This window comes from Mus caroli, unplaced genomic scaffold (assembly GCF_978045245.1).
Source record: "Mus caroli unplaced genomic scaffold, Mus_caroli_1 scaffold_5, whole genome shotgun sequence".
Classification (NCBI taxonomy): domain Eukaryota; kingdom Metazoa; phylum Chordata; class Mammalia; order Rodentia; family Muridae; genus Mus; species Mus caroli.
In genome coordinates, this window is record NW_028227260.1 from 76891300 (window position 1) to 76898528 (window position 7229).

The following is a 7229-nucleotide window of genomic DNA, read 5'->3' on the forward strand; positions in this document are numbered from 1 at the left end:
TATGATAAAATGGCCCATAATCAAGAAAGACCATGCACCTTGCAGTCAGAACCCTCCATTCACCGCTACTGAAAAGACCCTTTGAAAAGGAACATGGGAATGCAGATACTATTTCTCCTGGAGATTTGTGAAATAACAGAGTCTGTTACATATAGTATTTTTTAAAGGTTTTCAGTTTGGGGCCAATTTTGAAGATCTTGGAAACAATCTCTTAGGACCTAGATAACTGACACATTTTACCAGAGTGGCTAGTGTGACACTATTAAGAATAAACTGGATATCCTTGATAATGAAATTCTAAGTATACTGAGAAGAGCTCAAGAACAATCCACTGATGATCTTACTAAACGTGACCCCCATAAAGTACAACAATGCACAAGAGACCAGAGAAACTCTGAATACATTATAGAGATTTTCTAGGAAAATCTCAAATATTTATAGAATTAGAAAATTTGTTACAATCAATTTGAAGGCATAAAGGCCGCAAGGGTACTGACACGTGCCCATCAGTGATCTTTCACACTATGAAATCTTATAGGTCTCAAAAGACTATACAGAAATCAGGATTATAAAAGTCCAACAGTAATATTAGCCAATGTCCATGATAGTACTCACATTGTATCACTTACTTTTTCTTTGCTGTTACTGAATATCTGAAAACTGAAGGGAAGAATTTTGTCTCACAGTTCAAGGGGATACAAATATGTCTTGGTAACAAATGATATGGCTTGGCTTATCTTACTAGAAAAATCCCTGTCTGATCATCCAAAACCAAAATTCAAAAAGTAATGTCTAACTTCCTAACATCATAAGGTTCTGGTTAACCTTATGATGTTCTGAGAACATCCCTAGTTCTGAGAACTGGGTTCTGAGAACTCCCCTAGTAGTGTTCTTATAAGTCATCACAATGCTTTCACTTAAGGCTTTGCAATAAGAACTATTTTCTTATACAAAGAGCCATGAAGAAATATTTGCATGGTAGATGAGAGTGCTAAAGAGTTCCAAAAGATAAGGCTGTAAAAATGCAGATACCTGAAAGTAAGGGAGTACTGTACAAACATGAAACTTTGCCTTTTCTATGAGAATTCCATTTAAAGCAAGCCATAGGGCTAGAGAAATAGGCTTAGTTAAGTTGGGCAGTTTTAAGAAAGAAGTGTTTAATACCCATTACTTAGCTTCAGAAAGCTCACTCAGTTTAGACATGTGAGACATAAGCAGTCCATTTGCCCAGAGAACTTCAGTGGGACGAACTTCATATCTCACTGTAGGGATCATGAAAGGGTCTCAGAGGTCAACTGCATTCAGACATCTTTTTTTGCCCTTCTAGGGTAAAAATGTGGACTAGGAAATTCCATTATGACAATTGCTTGGAAGACAGTAAAGAAAATACAGAAAACATACAATCTCAGAAATAATTAAATAATCACCAGGGAGTGATGTAAAAGAAAGACAACATACAGATGTCAGAAACATTCTACAACTAGAATTCCATCTGTCTTCAAGGAAGAGGAAAATAATACCTCACGTACAATGAGAGTGGAGGCAGCACCTCTGACAAACAAGTAGCAATTGTAGCCACATCAGAAGCCCCAATTTTCCAAGGTCTTGAATCTAGCACAGGTATGGTGTGACAGTGACTTTTCCTGTCTTGAAAGCTAGCACTGTTGAATTCCCTTGCCTTATTCCTCATATCTGGAAGTGCTGTAAGCAGGCCTCATAATTTGTCCCACAAATAATTGTAGTCTTCCTAAGTGTAATAACATAATGTAGGAGTGGGGTGTTCCCAAATATGGCAACAACAAAAAGTATTTATATAAAATAAACAAAATTTACTTCAAAATTAAATGTTAGTGAGTCTAAGGCATTTCCAGCAGTACTTACTTGCGTTTCATCATGGGGCTTGAGTGTAGCCTTGGTTCTGAACACACAATATGCACACTGTGAATATTGCCATTACATTGAAAGTTACATGAGTGTTAGCACTCGATATATAGCAACACAATATCAATTTTCATAGGTGTATGAATAAATCCCATAATACATATACTACGTAAAAGAGCAAAGAAAATGATAGTGAACTTTTCCTTTTTTTCTTATTCCATTATTTCTTTCAGCAAATAACAAGACATATACCATGATATTCTTAGCTTATTCAAAGAATGTGGGAAAAATTAAATCATAATAAATTAGACATGCCACTCACGGTTTTGCTGACTTAACACCCAGACATTACATTTCCATCTGTTCTTAAATAGTAGTAATAATAAAATGCATATGAAGTCAGTCACCACAAAGTCTGTAGAGTCTTTGTGTGATACTTTAGTAGATGAGTAGTGAAACTAGGACGTAAATATAAATAAGAGATTTAGGAATAAGTAGTAAGGAGGGCAGAAATTTCTAAATGAGCTGTAGGTAACCTGAAGCCAGGCATTTTGAATCATTTGGGAATTGCAATGTATGTACAAAAGAGAGTATATCATATTAATTGATGGTGAGCTACATGAGACTATGAACTTGTGAACAAAAAGACTAAGGTAATTATTCATATTGGAGATCAGAAACTAAAAGCTGGGCTTGAGTGATGATAGTATATGCTTTTAATCTCAGCACTCTGAAATCAGAGGCAAGCAGCTCTTGGTGAGTTCCTGTTCAATGTGCTGCTCTACTGTGTGAGTTCCAGGATGGCCAGTACTATGCAAATAATCCCTGTCTAGAACCCTGCCCCACCTCCTAAAATCTAAGCTGGTCTGGAAGAAGTAATTAACATTTACTTGGGGATTATAAGTAAATGAGAGTAAACCACTGGCATCTCCACTTGGGCCAAGGATCTAAGTTGTCTAGTCTCATACATGTGAGCATACCAAGAAAGGTACCACCTGCAAGATGTTTCTGAAGGAAGGATAATATCCTAAAAGAGAAGCCACAAAGCCATGATGATTATACTCTATCCTGGGCAGAGTGGTTAGTAGAGCCTATTTCATTAAAAGGAACACTTTAATAATTAGATTACCTTGAGTGCAATGTGGTAAACTCTTAAGAGAGAGCTTTATTTTGGCGGTGAACAAATGATCACCACCTGGATGTCTCCAGGTATCTGAGTGGTAGGTTTTAGTTTTTTGATGTAAACAGTATGACTACTGAGGTTTAATTTCATTGTATGGAATTTCCCCCAAATTAATGAAATGACTGTTTCACATGAGAAAAAGTATTGTAGCTTTATTTGCAATGGATTTATTTTTGCTGAAAATGTTGCATATTTTTTATATATACTGACATTTTAAAAAGGACAAGGTTGCTGGTAGTAATGTCTAGTGTTAAAATGAAAAATAAAATGACAATACTTATAAGCCACAGCTTCCATGTCTCTTTAAAAATATTTATTTCTGGGCCCTGAGAAGGCAGTGGGCCTGACCTGGCAGAGCCAGGCTGGAAATGTTAGGGGAGCTGTAAACTGGGCGCGGGTCCCGGGAGGCAGGAGTGTCAGGGCCGAAGTCAGGCCGGAAGAAGAGCCAGGTGGCTGGAGTGGCTTGCGCCTCAGGTCAGCCAGTCTGGTTGCCAGCACTTCTGGGAAAACAGCCCCTGGCGCCACCCCGCATACCAGGCTCTCCCTGCAGAGCACAACCAGGGGCCCTCGGAGATGGTGGAGATGTTGGGCAATGCTGGGAGGCGTGGCCATGGGCAGGATCTGGTAGCAAGTGACCCTGTCCCCAGCGGGCACCTAGCAGATTCAGGCCCCCTGTCCTGGATGCGCAGGATGAATGACAGGAACTTAAGCCCAGTGGAAATGGAGCAGCTGTCTTCATCCTCTGTGAGCAATGAATGCCCTGCCAGTCTCAGGAAGTCACCTGGGATTGGCTGCCTCTCCCTCTCACAGTGCTGTCCCTGCCCCAGGACTTCCAGTGGCAATTCCAATCCTGGGTCCCTCCCTGAGCTCTCTGCCTTGTCTCTGATGCTCCCCGTGGGTATTGGCGACTGAGGAGTAATGTGTGAGCTTCCGGAGAGGAACTACACCCTACCTCCACCACCTTACCCTCACCTAGAGACCAGTTACTTCAGAACCACTCTACTTGGCATTTTATCTTATTTAGCTGACAGACCACCTCCTCAGTATATCCTCCCCAACTCCCCAACTCTATAAATGTTGATGGAAATACAGCATTATCTATCACCAACAACCCTTCAGCACTAGATCCCTATCAGGCCAATGGAAATGTTGGATTAGAACTAGGCATTGTTTCAATAAACTCTCGATCTGTAAACACACATGGTGCCCAAAGTCTTCATCCTAATGATGGTCACGACGTAACATTGGACACAACAATCACTGTGGAGAATGTTTCTAGGGTTACCAGCCCAATCTCCACAGATGGAATGGCAGAGGAGCTTACAATGGATGGTGTTACAGGAGAGCATTCCCAAATCCCAAATGGCTCCAGAAGTCAGGAGCCTCTCTCTCTGTGGATTCTGTGAGCAACAGCCTTACAGCAGACACTGTAGGACATGGTGGTGTGATACCCATTCACGGGAATGGTCTGGAGCTTCCTGTGGTCATGGAGACTGACCACATTGCAAACCAGGTCAATGGGATGTCTGACAGTACTCTCCGTGACTCCATTCACACTGTAGTCATGAGTGCCAACTCTGTAAGCGTGGCACTCTCTACCTCACACAACCTGGCCTCCCTAGAATCTGTTTCCCTTCATGAAGTTGGCCTTAGCCTAGAGCTTGTGGCTGTCTCTTCCATCACACAGGAGGTTGCCATGGGGACGGGTCATGTAGATGTATCTTCAGACAGTTTGTCTTTTGTACCATCTTCACTGCAAATGGAAGACTCCAACTCAAACAAGAAAAACATGGCAACCTTGTTTACAATTTGGTGCACTCTTTGTGACTGAGCCTACCCCTCAGATTGCCCTGATCAGGGACCAGTGACTTTGTTCCTGATACACCGATAGAGAGCAGGGCAAGAAGCAGGTTGTTCTCTGCCAGTTCATTGTAGGAAGAGATGTTGGTGTATGGACTGCAGAAACCAACCATTCCTGTGCGGACTTGCTTCGGGCCTCTAATTGGTCAGCAGAGTCACTCCTTGGAAGTAGCATAGTGGACAGATAAGGCAGTTAACCATGTCTGGAAGATATACCACAATGGTGTTCTAGAGTTCTGTATCATTACAACTGATGAAAATGAGTGTAATTAGATGATGTTTGTGCGCAAAGCCAGGAACCGTGAAGAAGAATTTGGTGGCCTATCCCCATGATGGAAAAATCTATTTCTGTACCTCACAAGACATCCTTCCTGAAAATGAGCTGCTTTTCTATTACAGCTGGAATTATGCTCAACAGATAGGTGTTCCTGAACACCCAGATGTGTACCTCTGTAACTGTGGCAAGGAGTGCAGTTCCTATTCATTGTGTTCAATGTGCCCCCAGGCTTTTTTCTCGCCTTCCAAACTCCACATTCTCTTTATGGGTCACATGGGTATGAAGCCTCACAAGTGTGATTTTTGTAGCAAGGCTTTTAGTGATCCAAGCAACCTACGGACACACCTCAAAATACATGCAGGTCAGAAGAACTATAGGTATACTTTGTGTGACAAGTCTTTCATGCAGGAGGCTCACCTGTAGTCTCAGATGGTCATCTACAGGGGTGAGAAGAATCTCAAGTGTGGTTACTGTGACAAGCTGTTCATGCGTAGACAGGACCCCAAGCAGCATGTGATCACCCACACACAAGAACACCAGATCAAGTGTCCAAAGTGTGATAAACTGTTCTTGAGAACAAACCACTTGAATTGAGCATCTCAATTCTCACGAAAGAAAACGAGATTGTGTCTGCGAAAAATGTGCAAAGGCTTATCTAACCAAGTACCATCTCACTCACCACCTAAAGACCTGCAAAGACCCCAGCTCCAGCTGCTCTGCACAGGAGGAGGAAGAGGATGATGACTCAGCGGAAGAAGGTCTCACAGACTCCATGAGGACAGAGGACTGCAGGATGAGCAGTGCTATTTATTCAACAGATGAGTCTCTCTCTGCACATAAATAGGAGGAGAGAACAACTGCTTTGGGTGGAGCACACATTGGGAAAACATAAAACCAACCCACTGTTAGAAGTGGACGGAGTGGAGATAGCTAAAGCACTCACAGAGCAATGTCCAGTGGATTCTTTAAGATGGACTGGCAGACGAGGCATGCATCTGTCCTACTTCTCAGTAATGGTTGGCAATGAGAGGGCCAACTTTTACTCTCTGTTTATTTACATGTAATTTGGGAGATACATTTATGCTTGAGTCAAAGTGCCCTTTTGTCCACACAAATCAGATTTCTCTCACATTGTTCCATTCCCCCCCCCCCTACCCCCAGCCAAGGTGACTTGAGCCTTCCCACTGTTAACTACACACTAAGCACTATTGTAAGGAGTGCATTTCAGAGAGAGTTGTAACAGCTTTGCAAGTGTTAGGGCGACTGTGATTGGTTAGTTAAAAAGGAACACCTGCCTACCTTCTGGCTCCTGCCCCTCAGTCTCAGCAGGGGTTGAGAGGGCAGGTAAAGAAGCAGGCATGGATCAGAGGACAGTGGCTGATAGAGAAAAAGGTCCAGAAGCCCAACTTTGATAGAAGCCAAGGTTAGCCACATGGTTATGTGTATGTGCACATCTTTGTGGTCTAGCCTTTTCTCTTCAGGAAAGCCTTCAGTCTTTCAGAGAGGACCTAGAACATTAACAGTGTTCAGATAATGCATGCTGGGTAGTCTCTAGTCAGCAAGTGCACATGGGCTCACCTGACAACATTGGTTCTTCTGCCCTCAGGAGGAAGGAGGAGAATGATGTTTTTTGTTGTTTTGTTGTTGTTTTGTTGTTGTTTTGTTTTTGTTTTTTTGAAATGTAGGTTTACTTTATGAAAACCATTAAAATGTTGCTAGCTGAAAGTCACAAGTAGTTCCAAATGCATTGTGGGTTTCAGTTAGGCCTTCCCAGTTGTCTTCCTTGCTGAAGGTCCTCACCAGCTAAGTGTAGAGGATACCAAAGGATTTGGAAGATGGAGAAGGCTTATTAGTCACTCCCTGTGAGCAGGCATACCCAGCTTTCCTCCAGAAGCAGGCACCCTGAACTTGACAGGATTGATGGGACATGCCTTCCTGCTCAAAGGCACAGCCTTGGCTTGAGCAGAGGACTCTGCTGGGAAGGTTTTGCTGCTAATGTATTTATAGAATGAATGTATTTCACTCAAA

General features: G+C 42.3%; 1 pseudogene; it reads left to right on the forward strand.

Annotated features, from left to right (window-relative positions):
• Positions 1-3745: 3745 nt before the first annotated feature.
• LOC147004642 (PR domain zinc finger protein 4 pseudogene) lies at positions 3746-6045 on the forward strand (annotated as a pseudogene).
• The last annotated feature ends 1184 nt before the right edge of the window (positions 6046-7229 follow it).